This window comes from Rhinoderma darwinii, chromosome 3 (assembly GCF_050947455.1).
Source record: "Rhinoderma darwinii isolate aRhiDar2 chromosome 3, aRhiDar2.hap1, whole genome shotgun sequence".
Taxonomy (NCBI): domain Eukaryota; kingdom Metazoa; phylum Chordata; class Amphibia; order Anura; family Rhinodermatidae; genus Rhinoderma; species Rhinoderma darwinii.
This window is the reverse complement of record NC_134689.1, coordinates 14,366,004-14,383,158: the sequence shown is the minus strand read 5'-3', so window position 1 is coordinate 14,383,158 and position 17,155 is coordinate 14,366,004. Positions and strand designations below refer to the sequence as shown.

Below are 17,155 nucleotides of genomic sequence, written 5' to 3'. Positions count from 1 at the left end.
CACAGAGTTTTCTGGCGCGTCAAAAAACGTCCGAAAATGCCTCCCATTGAGAAAAAGCGACATGCCCTTTCTTCAGGCGTTTCCATCTCTGACCTCACATTGACATCAATGGGAGGGAGAGAAAGCGGTTTTCTCTGTGTTTTTTGCCCGCGGGTGAAAAACACGGCAAACGGCCTGAAGGAATTTTGAGGCAGATTTTTACGCCTGCAAAAAAACTTTGTGTGAACAGGGCCTAAAGGATTAATTTATGGAAATGTTCGTAGGACCGCAACGAAAAGAGTGAAGTATATACTGTGTATATATATATATATATGTGTGTATTTATATTCATACAGTATAATATGCAACAATGGGAATAATTGCAGATTGCCTCGTACGGGGAAGACTCGGCTGATGGTCGGATGAATGTTATGAAAGTTGTGATAATGAAAAGAGAAATAGCAATGAGACAAATAAATTACAAATATATTTCCGTCACTATGGGACCATACACATGCTATCATTATGGAGGCACTCCGGCTGATCACATCTTGTAGGGGCACTTTGGCTGTTATTTATGTGGGCAGTGGTTGCAACTGCAATTTTGGGATACTCTGTTGTGATTATTGGGACATCTCAGCTGTTACTGACTATGAGTGCCCTCTGGTTCTCATTATGGGACAACCTAGCTGTGGAAGTATTCTGCTTGTAATTATGGGGGCACCCTGGCTGTGGGTGTACACTGATTGTTATTATGGGGGCACCCTGGCTGTGGGTGTACACTGATTGTTATTATGGGGGCACCCTGGCTGTGGGTGTACACTGATTGTTATTATGGGGGCACCCTGGCTGTGGGTGTACACTGATTGTCATTATGGGGGCACCCTGGCTGTGGGTGTACACTGATTGTTATTATGGGGGCACCCTGGCTGTGAGTGTACACTTATTATTATGGGGGCACCCTGGCTGTGGGTGTACACTGATTGTCATTATGGGGGCACCCTGGCTGTGGGTGTACGCTGATTGTCATTATGGGGGCACCCTGGCTGTGGGTGTACACTGATTGTCATTATGGGGGCACCCTGGCTGTGGGTGTACACTGATTGTTATTATGGGGGCACCCTGGCTGTGGGTGTACACTGATTGCTATTATGGGGGCACCCTGGCTGTGGGTGTACACTGATTGTCATTATGGGGGCACCCTGGCTGTGGGTGTACACTGATTGTTATTATGGGGGCACCCTGGCTGTGAGTGTACACTTATTATTATGGGGGCACCCTGGCTGTGGGTGTACACTGATTGTCATTATGGGGGCACCCTGGCTGTGGGTGTACGCTGATTGTCATTATGGGGGCACCCTGGCTGTGGGTGTACACTGATTGTTATTATGGGGGCACCCTGGCTGTGGGTGTACACTGATTGTTATTATGCTGTCTGGAGCACTCTGGTTGTCAGTATGGAGCACTCTAGCTGTGGGGGCACTCTGAATGTCATTATGGGGGCACCCGGGATGTAGGTGTACTCTGGTTGTCATTATCGGGGCACCCTGGCTGTTATTGACTTTGAAATGTCTCTGATATGTCATTGTGGGGGCACTGTAAAGGTTTCTCCCTGGAAAAGGGGGGTTATATCTATTTAACCACACACTAAAAACCCGACATAAACGTTCTGTATAGACCCCTCCCCCGTCGCTTTGATACCAAGTTCAATGACTTCCAATCACGTGACTGCGTTCCAACTTATTTTTTTTCTTCCTATCACGTGACACGTGAAACCGAGGCTTGGATTTGATGGTCCCCGCCTCCCTATAAGATGCTCGGGGCGGGGTTTAGCGTAAACCAATCGTCTAGAGGTAGTCGTGGTATCTGGGTGTGGCCGGGGAAGGCTGCAGAAGCTCCCGCCTGACAGGGAACGGAGAGGGGAGCGGCGGAGCCGGGAAGCCGGAGGTAATGTGTGAGCAGAACGTAATGTGTGAGCAGAACGTGGGGGAGGAGAGCAGGGGGTTTGTTACAATGTATATAGTGTATTATTATGATGATGTGTGTTTTATTCTCCAGTGGTTCCTGCCTATGAGGTTATTATATGTATTATATCTGTTCTCCTGCAGTATGCGCCTTTTATTGGATCTATCTAATCATTATAATGTATGTATATATATATATTTAATCTTTTAGCGGTTATTAACCCCTGCTTATCCGTATATAAAGCTGCCGTACACCGACAAACATTGGAATATATTTCCCCATCATTGGATCGTTAGTTGCATCGTATTTTGCCCCCATATTTGCTTCCTATGAAATCTTCACACCTGATTGGTCGTTGCTTTTTTATACTATGGTTGATTGACTATATGTATCAGTGTCTAACCTGTAATACTCCAGTAATTGTGCGACTCCTAGGGCATGCTGGGAGTTGTAGTTTTTCAACTGCTGGAGAGCCACAGGTAAAAGACATTGATGCCTTAAAGGGAATGTCCATCTTTTTTGATGGGTCCATTATGCAGCCAGAACCCCCCCCCCCCCCCACCAATGGGAAATGGGCATATACCTTTAATGAATGGAGCTGTAGAGCGGCCAGGGTATTGATTACTGGCTGATATGGTGTATTGACTGTATACATGTATATCCCAGGACTGATCAATCGGCTGAGCCTTTGGTGCCTATAGGATGATTGATTGGGATGTTGAAGGTTAAACATTAGCGGGCATTACAATGGCGGTGTTGTTGAGCTGTGTATGTAGTCTGCACCGTGTCGTGTCTGCGTTACGGTTCATCAGCAGCATTACCGCAGGATTGGATCATTATAATGACTGCTGCCGAGACCCATTCACTGCCTGTTTATAGGATTTTCGGCTCTGTGTCCTTCACCCCCCTCCTTGTTTGACTTAACAGGCTGCCCTGTGATCTTCTGCCATCAAAGCCGATGTAGCAGAGCTGAGTTCCTCCATTTACACTACTAGTAAGAGCGTGATAATTATGTAAGATCGTTGCGTCACCATAACAAATTCAGCTCTGCTACGTTTATGTGGTAAAGTCGTGTTACACAGGGTCCTGTGTGTCTTATTGATGTAGTTGTATCAATTAAAGGGGAATTACATTTGAAATAGTGGATAGTTGTATGTACAATATTTCTCCCACACGCTATCTGCCTAGTAGGCTAGTGAATTTATTTGCATGTAGCCTGATGGCTGCCCCTGATGTCATGTGGCCAGGACAATTTGCCAGTTTGAGGCGTTCAAGTTTCAGCGGTTGCATAGTCATTGGTTTGCATCCACCTGTGGGGGTGGAGCATGACACAAGGATTCTCTCTTTGGTGTTTGAATGCCTGTGTCATGCTCCGCCCCCTCAGGCCTGCACTAGGCATAAGTGTATGAGCTTTACCTTGAGTGTTCATTTAAGACCAGGCTGGATAAAGTATTATAGACAGGATCAAGTTGTCCTCAGCGATCAGAGAAAACAACCCAAAAAGTTGAAGTACATCAATCCGCATTGGATGCCTGACATTTGTCCAACCTGACGTCAAGACGTTTGGGTACTTAAATGATATCGAGCAACAGGTTCCCCCTCCGCTCTGTACCCCCTTTTTCGCCTTGCACCAGATTGGGAGGGGGTGTGGTCTCACATTAAGTCCGTGGACCTCCAATTCACCTTTCAACACCATTGTACAGTTTGATACATCCTGTATTATACTCCAGAGCTGCACTCACTATGCTGCTGGTGGAGTCACTGTGTACATACATTACATTACTTATCCTGTACTGATCCTGAATTACATCCTGTATTATGCTCCAGAGCTGCACTCACTATTCTGCTGGTGGAGTCACTGTGTACATACATTACATTACTTATCCTGAATTACATCCTGTATTATATTCCAGAGCTGCACTCACTATTCTGGAGGCTTCGGAGATTAAATATCCCTGTGTGGCTACCTGGTTCAGTGTCTGAACAGAGTTTGATTTGGTGAATTGCATTATCGAAAGTTTTAAAGTGTAGCTAAACATTTAACAAACTTCTGACATGTCAGAAATTTGGATTGGTGGGGGTCTGAGCACTGAGACCCCCACCAATCACTAGAATAAAACAGCTGAAGTGCTTGTGTGAGCGCTCAGCCGCTTCGTGTCTGTTCGGCTTTTTCCGGAAAGCCGATGTATCGGAGTACGGATTCATAAACTTTCTATTGAGCCCGTACTCCGATACATTTATTTCCGGAAAAATCAGAACAGACACGAAGCGGCCGAGCGCTCACACGAGCTCTTCAGCTGTTTTATTCTAGCGATTGGTGGGGGTCTCAGTGCTCGGAACCCCACCAATCCAAACTTCTGACGTGTCACTATGACACGTTAGAAGTTTGTTAAATGTTTAGCTGCACTTTAATATTCACACCAAGCACTGTACAGTAATCTGGTGCAGGAAAAACTATCACAGGGTATGTAATGTATGTACACAGTGACTCCACCAGCAGAATAGTGAGTGCAGCTCTGGAGTATAATACAGGATATAACTCAGGATCAGTACAGGATAAGTAATTAATGTATGTACACAGTGACTCCACCAGCAGAATAGTGAATGCAGCTCTGGAGTATAATACAGGATGTAACTCAGGATCAGTACAGGATAAGTAATGTAATGTATGTACACAGTGACTTCTCCAGCAGAATAGTGAGTGCAGCTCTGGAGTATAATACAGGATGTAACTCAGGATAAGTAATGTAATGTATGTACACAGTGACTCCACCAGCAGAATAGTGAGCGCAGCTCTGGAGTATAATACAGGATGTAACTCAGGATCAGTACAGGGTAAGTAATGTAATGTATGTACACAGTGACTCCACCAGCAGAATAGTGAATGCAGCTCTGGAGTATAATACAGGATGTAACTCAGGACCAGTACAGGATAAGTAATATAATGTATTTTCAATGTGACTCAACCTTCTATGTAGATCATGTCCATATATAAACTGAAATGTGGACATACCCTTTAACGTGACTATTGGGATGGGCATCTACTGTTCCGTTATTAAGCTGGTCATTCACGGGTTGACGTTTGGCCATATCATGTAGCAATATTCAGCCTTTAACACAGAATTTCCAATAATATCCCATTTGAATATGGGGCATACGGTGGGCAGTAAGAGGATGGGCAGATGTGTCATATTTCCCCTTGTATGACCACTTTTTCATTTTAACTTGGGAAATCCCACCTAACTTGGACCTTGGATGGTTCTGAGGAACAAGGGTTTGGCTCCTCTAAGTATATTTTATGCTTCTGGGAATGACCACCGTTCTCTGACCTTCTTATATAAGGAACCTCACAGAGAATCCTCCACAACGACCAGGGCTGAGCTATTCCAGTGAAACTTGGCTCCGGCTCCAGTGATGATGCAGCAACCAGCGTCTCCACTCCCAGTAACACTGTAAATTATGATTCACGTTGGTTAGCAACTGGTTGTAGGAAGGATCTGGAGCCTGTACACCCCCTCCGTGTTTCCTTGCTGGGAGTGATGTCATCACCTTGGTATGAAGTCTTCGCTGCATTCTCCAGGAGAACTCCGCTGATCTGCCGTCACACATGGTGGCAATGTGCTTGTTATTTTATAGGGTATTCCTTGTGTTTATAGTGCAGGAGTCCTGTAGAGCCGCCTCTTAAAGGAGCCTTGTATGGATACGGGCATGCATGGACTTTATGTTCTCCCAATTTCTGACACGTTTCGGTTCTGTATTCTGAACCTCAGTTGCATGAAGTAAATGATCCCTCAGCTGATCGGGCAATAGTTCGGCCATAAATGGGGTGATGTTTGGACGTGAACCCAATTCTCTGACATCATCAAGAATCTTTTTTTGGACAGCAATTGGGTCAGCCTTGGCTTTTTTTTTTCTTCTCGTCGTGTTCTGCGACACCAGTTTTTACATGTTGGAATGAAGGTAAGCGGCAGGTACTACTACTACTCTCACTCTGTCTCCGAGTATACGATCCATGGTAAAGAGCGGGATCCTCAGCTGATTGGCTGAGAGGTTTGATACGGTGGTCTTGTAAGAAAGGAGCTGTAGAGCTGGGACATGTTCATCACCATTCATCAGAGGTGTTTACCCTGTGGTTCTCCAGCATTGCCAGCTTTGGGCTGTTCGGACATGTTGGGAGTTGTAGTTTCACAACAGCTGGAGAGCCTCAGGTAATGGTCGCACAGCAGAGCTTTACAGTACCGTGCAACCTAGTGTAATTCTCCAAGTTTTGAAGACCATTCCATATATCTTATAGATTTGTTTATTTTTCTTCCCCCGTCTCCTCCGAGTGACCCTGGAGAATCTTATTCTAAATGTCGTTCCACCTAATAATGAAAATCAAACTCAAGGATCCTCATGTCAAACCATCTCCGAACAGAAGTGTCCTTGGCACCTGTCTGCAGTACGTCCCACTCCCCTCACTTTGGTTGAGGACTACAGAACGAAGGCCCCAAGGTTCTCTATGGCTATGCTGTTGTTTGAGCCTCACTTATACATGTAATGTCCATAAAGTTACAGCACGCCCATCTGTAAAACCAGCGTAGCACTATAGTACACTAAACCAGCACTGCCAGGTGTGTATATACCATCCTGTAAACATATTTGTCCTGATTAGAGGTTGCGCTGCATATTTTTATAATACTCCACTTAGTATTTTGAAGGAGTAATTTTAGCCAAGGAGGAGTCTATAATTGTCAGTAATAAAATGTTATAGTACATACTATAAAAAATATTTACTGTGATGCATGTATATAATATAAATATAGATATGAGAGCGCACTTTGCACGTGAAAAACGGCTGTTTTTCACATCTGAGATGCGCAACGCTGGTGTGAGTCTAGCCTTAGTTTCCCGTTCTAATTTTACCTATCTCAGGCCAACACAGGGGCCCAATTTCAAGGGGTGCTAATTAAAAGGGTTTTCTCGCAGTGATAACCCCTTTCCATATACCCTCTTAGGACATATGGATGTAAGGGAGGGTATTCCCCACTCCAGACCCCCCTCTGTGAGCTAAAATGGGGAGCCGCTCTGATGGACCTGGTCTATGCTTTACATGGTTGACCATTTATTGACCAACGAATTGCCGGGCCGGCTTCTATTTACCAAGTGGTTGTCAATTATCGATATGTTTTTGGAGTGTAGAAGGAAACCCATGTAAATGCAGGGAATGCCTACTGTTTGCAGATGCTGCTCTTACGCCGACTCTCCTCTGCGCCGCAGGGCAACAGTGCTAACCCCCTGATCCACTGTGCTCGTAGGACACCATGCTATTGGGTGCCATAAGGTAGTGGGGGTCTGGGGTGGGATCCATTCTACACAGCGCCTTGTTACGCCTCTTCCTCCTAATTGGACGTAATTTTTACGATACAGAAGGGACGTTTCCAGGGGACGAGGCTGATATAGTGCAGTATTAGAAATGTCCACTGGCATAGCCTAACGTCCTATAAACAAGGTCGCTGGATATGTCCTGGTTATTACGGGGTTAAAGCTGCTTGTATGCGCGGTATAACCCCTGTAGAGATTGCGCTGTGATCTAAGACCATTGGCGGTGTAATCCAGGGATCAGCCGTCTCACATGCGCTCGACCCTCAGGCTTTTTAGATGTTTGTTTGGTTTACTATTGAAAATGCAATAAACTTAAGGGCAAGTAACGCCTGTGCCGGGTCATGTGATTGTATCGTCGTCTTGTGTTCACGTCACTAATCCTCCATAGAGCAGAGCACGGATCAGAGAAGGGACAGGACGCGGCGAAAAAAAAAAAAGCCTAACTCGTTCTCATGTTTATACATGTTCCACCTGTAAATGGTGTAATTATCCTTAAAGGGAGACTCCATAGATTCCCATGTCAATTATCAACAACCATAATCGTGATGTCTTGGGTCCTTGTCCTCTCTTGTAGGTTTCTGTATGATAAATTATTAGGCAGGATGGGTCTAGGCTGTTGCATAGCAACAATCCAAGAATTCACTGAGGGACAACCACAAATCTTCTTAGCCCTGTATATTCTGCTGTTGCCACTGAATCTCCTCGTGGCTGAATCCGGTTTCCTCTAGATGTTGTAAGGCTGTTGCCAACTGGTCATCTCCGCCACTCACTTTTGTGGGCTCGAGTTTGAACACTGCCTGCGACATACATGCTGCTGCATAGGCGCAGTCTTCTGTCTCTCCTGTGCGTTAAACATGAAATTTTTCGGTGCAAATGGTTTCCGTTTGCCACCGTTGTGTAAGGGTTCCGTCCTTTTGATGGAATGAATAGAGCAGTCAACTACGGTATTCTGTCAAAACGATGGAAACCTCACACAACGGTGACAAATGGAAACTATGGTTTCCGTTTTTCGGTTTGGAATCCATTCGTGGGTTCCCCAGACGGAAAGATCCGGCGGAACCCATGAGCGGAGTCCCGACGCAGATGTGAATGAAGCCTTAAAGAGGATCTGTCACTAGTTTAGTAATGCCCAATCCCCTAGCTAAAAATGTTGTCCCAAAATGTTATTATTCAAAAAGTTATGAGCTTTTTTTCTGAATATGCAAATGAGGCTATACTTGACAAGTGGGAGGTAACAGCAGCGATTCTCCTGAGGTGGAGCCACCTCACAGCCTCTGACGCTGTCCAATCAGCATGCAGCTGCTTCACACAGTGTGAGAGTCTGAGGCTGGAGGGAAGGGGGATCACTTCAAATAGCCATATCTTGGGCTGTGGACCACCTAGAACAGCGGTTCTGGTGGCATATGAAAGAGGAGATTCTGATCTTTCATTTGACACCAGGAGTTCTAGCTGTGAAACAACCGGAGATATCGCCAGTTGAATATACAATTGGGATTGGACGCTCTTTATGATCACACTGTGTTGCTGGGAAGAGGAGAAACTGTATGCTGATTGGACAACGTCATACAGCAAACATTACACCTCCCAGAGTGAAGAGTCGCCTCCCATTTGGCAAGTATAGCTAAATTACCATATTTAGAAAAATCCTCTTAACTGCAAATAATAAACGTTTTAAAAAAAAAATAAAAAATAAATCACTAGTTCTCAGCAGCAAAGCGCCTATTTAGATTAGTTAGATCGGGAATTAATAAGCTAGTGACCGGTCCTCTTTTTAAGATTTGTTCTAAGAAAGGGTCTGCTTTGGTTACAGCACCACTCTTGTTCATAGGCTTTGTCTGGTATTGCAGCTCAACCTGTTTACTTGAACTGCAATACCAGACCAAAGTGGCGCTACTTTTCTCCCTCAAAATCGACTGTACAAGCGATATATTTTGTGATCTATGTACCAGGCCCTCTTACTTTTTTCTTTTTGCCTGACCATACACTAGATATGTTGGATGACCAAAAAGGGTGATTTAGACAATTTTCTGCCAACCATCGGCGACTTTTCGGGATACGAACGAGTGTCAGACAGACTCCGATCGAATACAGACATCTGTGGCAAAATTGATCTGCTGTATTGGATTTTTTAGTCATTGTCAGGTGTAGACCTCGGAAAGACATTTGTGCCAAATGACTGTATCCCATCCGAAAAATCCCAGACCAGGCCACAGATCAAGATTGATCGTCAATTGTTTGGCGTCTAGAATGAAAACGCTCCCGTGCCAACCGTACATGACAAGTCGTTTAGAAAACGGCTGGCTGAAATCACTAATGTATGGCCATCTTGACCCCCCAAAAAAATCACATGGCGCGCGGTGTGGACCCACTGGGCCGAACCGGGTAGCAGCTGGCCAACTAGGTACAAAACAATGTCTATAGTTCAAAACGGGTACCTGACGCAATAGTAGACAGTGGCAGGATCACGACTTGGCTTTCACAGCAGGTGACGCCGCGAATGCAGCGGGAAGGCACGACTTGGCTTTCACGGCAGGTGACGCCGCGGATGCGGCGGAAGACACGACTTGGCTTTTACAGCAGGTAACGATAGTACGGGATACAGGGTACAGGCAGCAGGAACGGGCAACACTGGGAACTGGAAAACACTGGGAGACCTTTAGCAAGACAGACTAGGGTATACAACAACGCTCAGGCAAGGAACCAGTGGGCAGAGCTCATTTTTATAGTCCAGCAGCCATTTGGGCTAATAGCTGATTACTGGCAGCTGGACGCGTACTGGCCCTTTAAGGCCGTGCACGCGCGGGCGTGCACGCCCTGCGGGGAACGGCGCGAGGACCCGGAAGACCGTGCCGGCGCCTGCCAGAGGGAGGAGGACGCCGAGCAGAGAGGTGTCCATGGCCGGGATTGTCAGGGGGTGAGTTAGAACGGCGATCCCCGGCCATGGACGTAACAACATGTAATGGGATTTATAGCCAATGAGATAACCAACAAAATTATAGTTGGACCAATTGCTATAGAGGGTGTTTTGTGGAAAATTGGACCTACTAAGTTTTAATAATTTTTACTTTATTTTTTGGTATTTTTTTTTTTTTTTTGTATTTCAATATTTTTTTTGTTTTTGGATTACCCCTTGTGCATGTTTGTGTTTTTTTTTGTTTTGTTTTTTTTGACAGCGAGAACCATGGCTCCTTGTATCTCACACACGCACCTGTTTGGTATTCCATTCCGATGGCTTGAACACTTGTTGGTGTCGCTTCCGTAGCGCCCACATTGTGTGTTTAAAGAGCTCCTCTCATAATAGAGAACAATGGCTGAGCCTCTGCTGCAATTGTATTCCTTGCTTGTGCCATGTAAGCTGAATGTACTCGCGTGTGCTCGTGTTTTAAAGCAATTATCCGCATTGTGTTCTACGTGAAGTGCCGTTAAACGTCAAAGAAAGGAAAAAAAGCAAAGATACAGTATTGCAAAAAAGTCAGAAATGGATGCGGCTGCTGTTCTGGTATCAACTGATGATGTCATTCCTGGCCTGAGCAGGTTGAGCTCATCTGTGACCGCCAACATTTTGGACATTTTGTGTCCTAAACCAATAAAAAGGGCGTAAAGTCTTGGCCGATTTCCGACTGCCCGAAATAAATGACTAGTTCTTCCTGTGCAGGTACCTCCATAGGAATAGAAAGGTCATTCGGAAGTGCAGCCAGGGCTGAAGGTCAGATAAGCAGAGTTGAACAACTTTACATATAAACATTACATCACTTATCGTCCATTGAGCCAGAGTTACAGCCTGTGTTATAGCCCAGAGCTGCATTAATAATTTTGCAGGCTTCAGAGCTGAAACCTTTAAGCCTTCCTCATCTTTGTTCAGTGTCTTGCTTAGATAATGTCTCCTCTGGAAAGTGTTGTCTTTCCACCAGGCACTGTACATTAATCAGAACTAGCTGCCCCCCTGCAGTACAGCAGCTCATCTAAGCTGTTGGGGGCGTGTCTGACAACAAGCTTGTTGACTGATTACAGTAACAACCAGCAGAATAGTGAGTGCAACTCTGGAGTATAGTACAGGCTGTAATGTATGTACACAGTGACTCCACCAGCAGAATAGTGAGTGCAGCTCTGGAGTATAATACAGGATGTAACTCAGGATCAGTACAGGATAAGTCATGTAATGTATGTACACAGTGACTCCACCAGCAGAATAGTGAGTGCAGCTCTGGAGTATAATACAGGATGTAACTCAGGATAAGTACAGGATAAGTCATGTAATGTATGTACACAGTGACTCCACCAGCAGAATAGTGAGTGCAGCTCTGGAGTATAATACAGGATGTAACTCCGGATCAGTACAGGATAAGTAATGTAATATATGTACACAGTGACTCCACCAGCAGAATAGTGAGTGCAGCTCTGGAGTATAATACAGGATGTAACTCAGGATCAGTACAGGATAAGTAATGTAATGTATGTATACAGTGACCCCACCAGCAGAATAGTGAGTGTAGCTCTGGGGTATAATACAGGATGTAACTCGGGATCAGTGCAGGATAAGTAATGGAATGTATGTACACCGTGACTCCACCAGCAGAATAGTGAGTGCAGCTCTGGAGTATAATACAGGATAAGTAATGTAACAAGTGACTTGTCTTTTTATGTAGTTTATTTTGATACTTAAACTAAAAGGGTGTTTAAAGGTTGACATTAAACATTGACATTTCAATAAAAAGCTTTCAAGTTTTATTACAATTTTTAATAACATATAGATATTGGCTATATTGATTGTGGCAGGTATAAAAATTATTGTACTTTTCTTTGGTTAATGAGTATTAAATGCTTTAAATTTGGATTGTTTAAAGGGGTTGTACAGGATTAGAAAAACATGGCTACTGTGATCCAGAAACAGCGCCACATCTGTACTTAACCTCTGTCTGGTATTGCAGCTCTGCTCCATTGAAGTAAATGGGGCGTGCAGCAATACCACACACATCCTGTGGATAAATGTGGCGCTGTTTTATGGAAGAAAGTCTTTTTTTTTTTTGTTGCTGGTTTTAACCATGTACAACCTATTTATCGGATGAGTGATGGTGGGAACTATATTCGCCGTGGGGGTCATATTGTTCAACGTTCGGTCAGGGGTTACTTTTATGGGATATGATAACCACAAGGAGTACGTATATATTACATGAGTTATATATTTTTTTCATATCCTTCCGTTTCATTCTGTGTAATCTGCTCTGGGTGGGGGTGGGGGGGGGGGGTCGTCCGCCTTCGTCCTGTGACTTTCGTCTCTTGAAAGTGGAAGTTTAGTAACTGGTGACTGTAGCCGATTGCGTGGATTTTGTTACTATAGGAGAGGATACAAATATTTAGTTTTCCTATGCGCCTGGTTCCTGTTGGATCACTATTATGCAGTAAGTGCAAAATAATAAACAGTGCTGGAAATCTATTCATATTGGCGTGTCAAACGCCAGTATTAAACGAATGTAGGTTGGAGTAAATTGCGCCAAATATATTAAGTGCACACTTTTTAATATATTTGCCGCATCTCCTGGCCGTCCAAGCCGCAGAAATGCAAATCTACGCCTGCTATGAGCAGGTATAGTTTTGCGTCCAAGCTTTCGCCCGTTTCTGGCGTAAGTTTTATGATAAATCTGACGTTCTGGTGGAGGCCCGTCCCCTTTGGCTACGTGCAACCCCTTTTCTTCACCACTCTAAAAGTGGTGAGAAAAGTAAAAAGTCTCACATTTTAGCGCCAAAATGTGCAGCTGTTTTCACACCAGAAAAATTTCGGAATCCTGTGGATATATTTCCCCCATTGACCTAATTTAGCAAAATTGTCTTTGCTGCTCATAGCAACCAATCAGAGCTCAGGTTTCATTTCTTCAACTGCTATGTAAAAATATAAGCTGAGCTCTGTTTCGTTGCTATAGGCAACATGGCCAGTTTTAGGCCCTGTTCACCCAGTTCTTCGGCGCTGATTTTGATGCGAAAGCTGCTTCTGAATTACTGCCAAAAAACGTCTGAAATCGCCCTACATTGATTTTAATGGGAGACTGAGGTGTTTTTTTTTCCCCTGGGCGGCTTTTGGCAGCTTGCGGGGGAACAGAAGCGGCGTGTTCTTTCTAGCCACGGTTTTCACCTCTGACCTCCCATTGAAGGGGAGGCAGAAAAAACTTGCGGCGCTCGTTTCCAAGTATCTTTCGCTGCGTTTTTTTTGTACGTGGTCCTTGTATTAGCTTCAATGGCCATGGGCGAAATACGCTGCGGGAAAAAAAGCGCGGGCAGTTTAAAATCTGCCTCAAAATTCCTGAAGGAATTTCTGAGGCAGATTTTTTTTTTTTCTGCTTTCAAAAAAACAGTGTGAACAGGGCCTTACTGTTCGTTTTGATAAATGAGGCCTATGCGTCTCCTATGAAAATGGAGACCCCCTTATACTTTTGCCTAAACATGCCCTTAAAGGCGGCGGAGAGTTGTCGAAAACCATGCAGCCCCTTCAGCTTTTTGGTTCTGAGGTTGTCCGGCCGCTTCCAAGTTGACTGATCTAGTGTGTGGTTGTGGTTCTGACAATGATCATCTCGCTTCCCCTTGTCTTGGCCTGTAGGCTGATCAATGTGTGTCTACAGAGGGGATGGAACTGTAACGCATCTGTACGGTTATATAACGGAGGGTAAAACATGAATATTATTGCAGCTTGCGCCACACTTTATCCCCCGGTGTTCACTGTTGATTCTGAGCAGTCCTTCTATTATGGTTGCTCGGCGCAGCTTGTGCTTTGTACAGTCCGTGTATAAGTGCAGACATGGTTTCTGGAAAGAAACGCTTCCATCCGGTCTTTTCCTATTTTTTTTTTTTCTTCACTGTAGTCTCCCCGCACCTCCCCTTACGCAGTTGGTTGCACCCTGACGTGATGTATCTACGGGTGGCAACTCGAACAAGTCTGTATAGCAGAGACAGGCAGTCTGTTGTATGACCACAGTTGTCCGTGGTGGTCGCCAAGACTGGAACTGAAGTCGTTGCTAGGTAGGACTGGACGATTGACCTAAATCACGATTAATTGAACATATAACCTCGATTACAATTAATGAACTATTTAGGCCACACCCCTTTTTTGCATACCACGCCCCCTATCTGCATGCAACGCCATTGAATTAATATTTATTACCTGAGCCTACTCTATACTACCATATATATATATAGTATACCCACTGACACTGCCCTCATACAGTATAATCCCCCCATAGTGCTCCCCACACAGTATAATGCCCCCATAGTGCTCCCCACACAGTATAATGCCCCCATAGTGCTCCCCACACAGTATAATGCCCCCATAGTGCTCCCCACACAGTATAATGCCCCCATAGTGCTCCCCACACAGTATAATGCCCCCATAGTGCTCCCCACACAGTATAATGCCCCTATACCTGCCCTCCACCCGGTGTCGTGCCCCTATACCTGCCCTCCACCCGGTGTCGTGCCCCTATACCTGCCCTCCACCCGGTGTCGTGCCCCTATACCTGCCCTCCACCCGGTGTCGTGCCCCTATAGCTGCCCTCCACCCGGTGTCGTGCCCCCACGCATCCACAATAGTGCCTAATAAAATACATACTCACCTAACCATGTGACGAGTGGAGGAGATCTTTCTGCTCCTTTGGTTTGTGTGGCTCCGTGCAGACAGGCGCAATGACATCACTGCCTCGCAACGGTCTGCGTCGAGCTGTAAGCGCCCGGCAATACGTAGTGAATGGTAGAGCAGGGACCTTTACGGCCCCCTTGCTCTACCATTGGATTCAACTGTATCTGTGTCCTGAGGATGCAGATGCAGTTGAAACCGGGGAAAAACAATGGAAAAAAACCGAAATGATGTCGGTTAATTGCGCTGAATTTCGGTTTCGTAATTGCCCAGCCCTATTGCTAGCCACCCTCCAGATTATACTAAACCGCTTTACACCTTATATAGCTGTAGGGCAAATGCTCCGGTTCAATGACTTCTATCTTCCCGTTTCCCCTCATAAACCTACATGCTTGGATCAACTCCGTGTGCATCTTTACTTCGATTGCAAGATGGGATAAGCAGCTATCCGATACCTCTGGTGACGCTGATCTCCCGGTGGAACAAACTAGAGTCAATCTGAAATCCAACAGGCCTGTTCTGTCTTTCCCTAGATGGTAGACATCGAAGTACCGTTGGGCTGGGCCAGCTTAAGTGGGTGCTACTAAAAGAAATTAAGCTAGTTCTGCTACTGACGATTGTATGATCGTCCTGGCCATGTTATAGAGCGGTGATCTCCAACCTCTACCTCTCCAGCTGTTGCTAAGATACAACTCTCATCATGTCAGAGCATGCTTGGAGTATTAATTTAGCAACAGCATGAGAGCTACTGGTTATAGAGGATACATCTGTGCATTGACAGCGGAGACGAGGTCCTCCCCTCCTGCAAGGACGTAAACCATGGGGGCATTTGAGGAGACTGTACCTTTAATTGGATTAATTACTTTAAAATTTCAATGCTAAATCCCTGTCCCGAAAATGACATACCAAAGCACCCAGCACTGGTCTGTCTCCTAGGTGGGAAGCGCTCCGCTTATTTAAAGGCACAGTAAAGTCATATTGCAAAATGTTAAGACACCTAAGACTAGTCCACAAACTACAGGCAAACATCTTCTAGCTTTTTGTAACGGTCTCTATTCGGTACCACCCCTTCTCTCGTTAAAATAGAGCAGTGGTCTCCAACCGGTATTGCAAAACTGCAATACCCTGTCCCCGCACGAGGCTATCGGAGCATGCTAGGAGTTGTAGTAGTTTTGTAACGTCTGAACAGCCACAGGTTGATCACTTATATATATTTACAGTAGCAGAGGCCCAATTTTTTGAGTCTATCGTGGCATGTTTAAGCCCTGCCCCTGCATAGAAACGCCCCTATATATGCAAATATACACAAGCCCCACCTCCTGCCGTTCCAGTTGACCGGACAATAAGTTCGGAAGTAAGAGGTTGCAGCCGACACCATCCCCTCAGCTATTTTCCAAACATATAGGACCTGGAGAAGATGGACCTGTGTTCACCAGATTTCTAAAAGGCGAGGTCCATATATGTTTTGTATGTCTCGTTGATCGTCGCTCGCTGCATCGGACAAAATTGGCTGGTGTAATAGGGGCTTTAGTTACCTGTTCTATATTATAAGTATGATGCCAGACTTTGTATTTGCCCTTCTGTTTTGCTATTGGTCACCCCCTCCCTATACAGTATATTAGAGCCGTCTTTATATACCCTTTCTGTAGGGGTTACGTGCAGCGTCGTCCTTGCATTCGGCCTCCGCTGTCCAGGTCTGCACTTCTTCCCTTTGATGCCCTCGTTGTGCTGCTAAGATTTTGTGCACTATTTTGAGATGCTCTAATCTCGTTTATAGTACTTAGCCGTCTGAATGTTCTGTCAGCTGTTTGCGGGCGTTTTTTATTTCTTTCCCGCATAGCGTTGCAGTCCTACCCTGCAGCAGTATGGATTCGCCACTGACACGGGCATCGTCTTACAGTCCATGCGGGCACCGTTCATTACTTTGAGTTAGACTGATATTTGTAATGTGACATCGTGCCTGGAGGATCCATGAGGCTCTTGTCTATAACATTTAGTACTGGCAGGCAGAGCAGGAGTTAATGGTGCGCCAGCTATCTGCCGCGTGACGCCGCCTGTTTTCCGTATCCACTCACTTTATTTTACCCGCCGAGGAATTATCTGATTTACTCTCCCTCTTGAATAATGTAATTCCATGCAGCAGGTAATAGAAAGCAATCAATTCTATTAACCGGCACAAGATGTGGTAATTAAATAGAGAACACTCCGTCACCTTACACCTGACCGCTA

The 17,155-nt window shown here is 45.2% G+C and overlaps 1 protein-coding gene across 4 annotated transcripts in view; it reads left to right on the top strand.

The window, feature by feature from the left end:
• Window positions 1-1,849: 1,849 nt before the first annotated feature.
• PACSIN2 (protein kinase C and casein kinase substrate in neurons 2) overlaps window positions 1,850-17,155 on the top strand; it is a 70,848-nt gene continuing 55,542 nt past the window's right edge. For all 4 annotated transcript variants that reach the window (XR_012882304.1, XM_075855978.1, XM_075855975.1 and 1 more), the window contains exon 1: window positions 1,850-1,926. The gene's annotated coding sequence lies outside the window, so the exon portion shown is untranslated. The remainder of the gene's footprint in view (window positions 1,927-17,155) is intronic.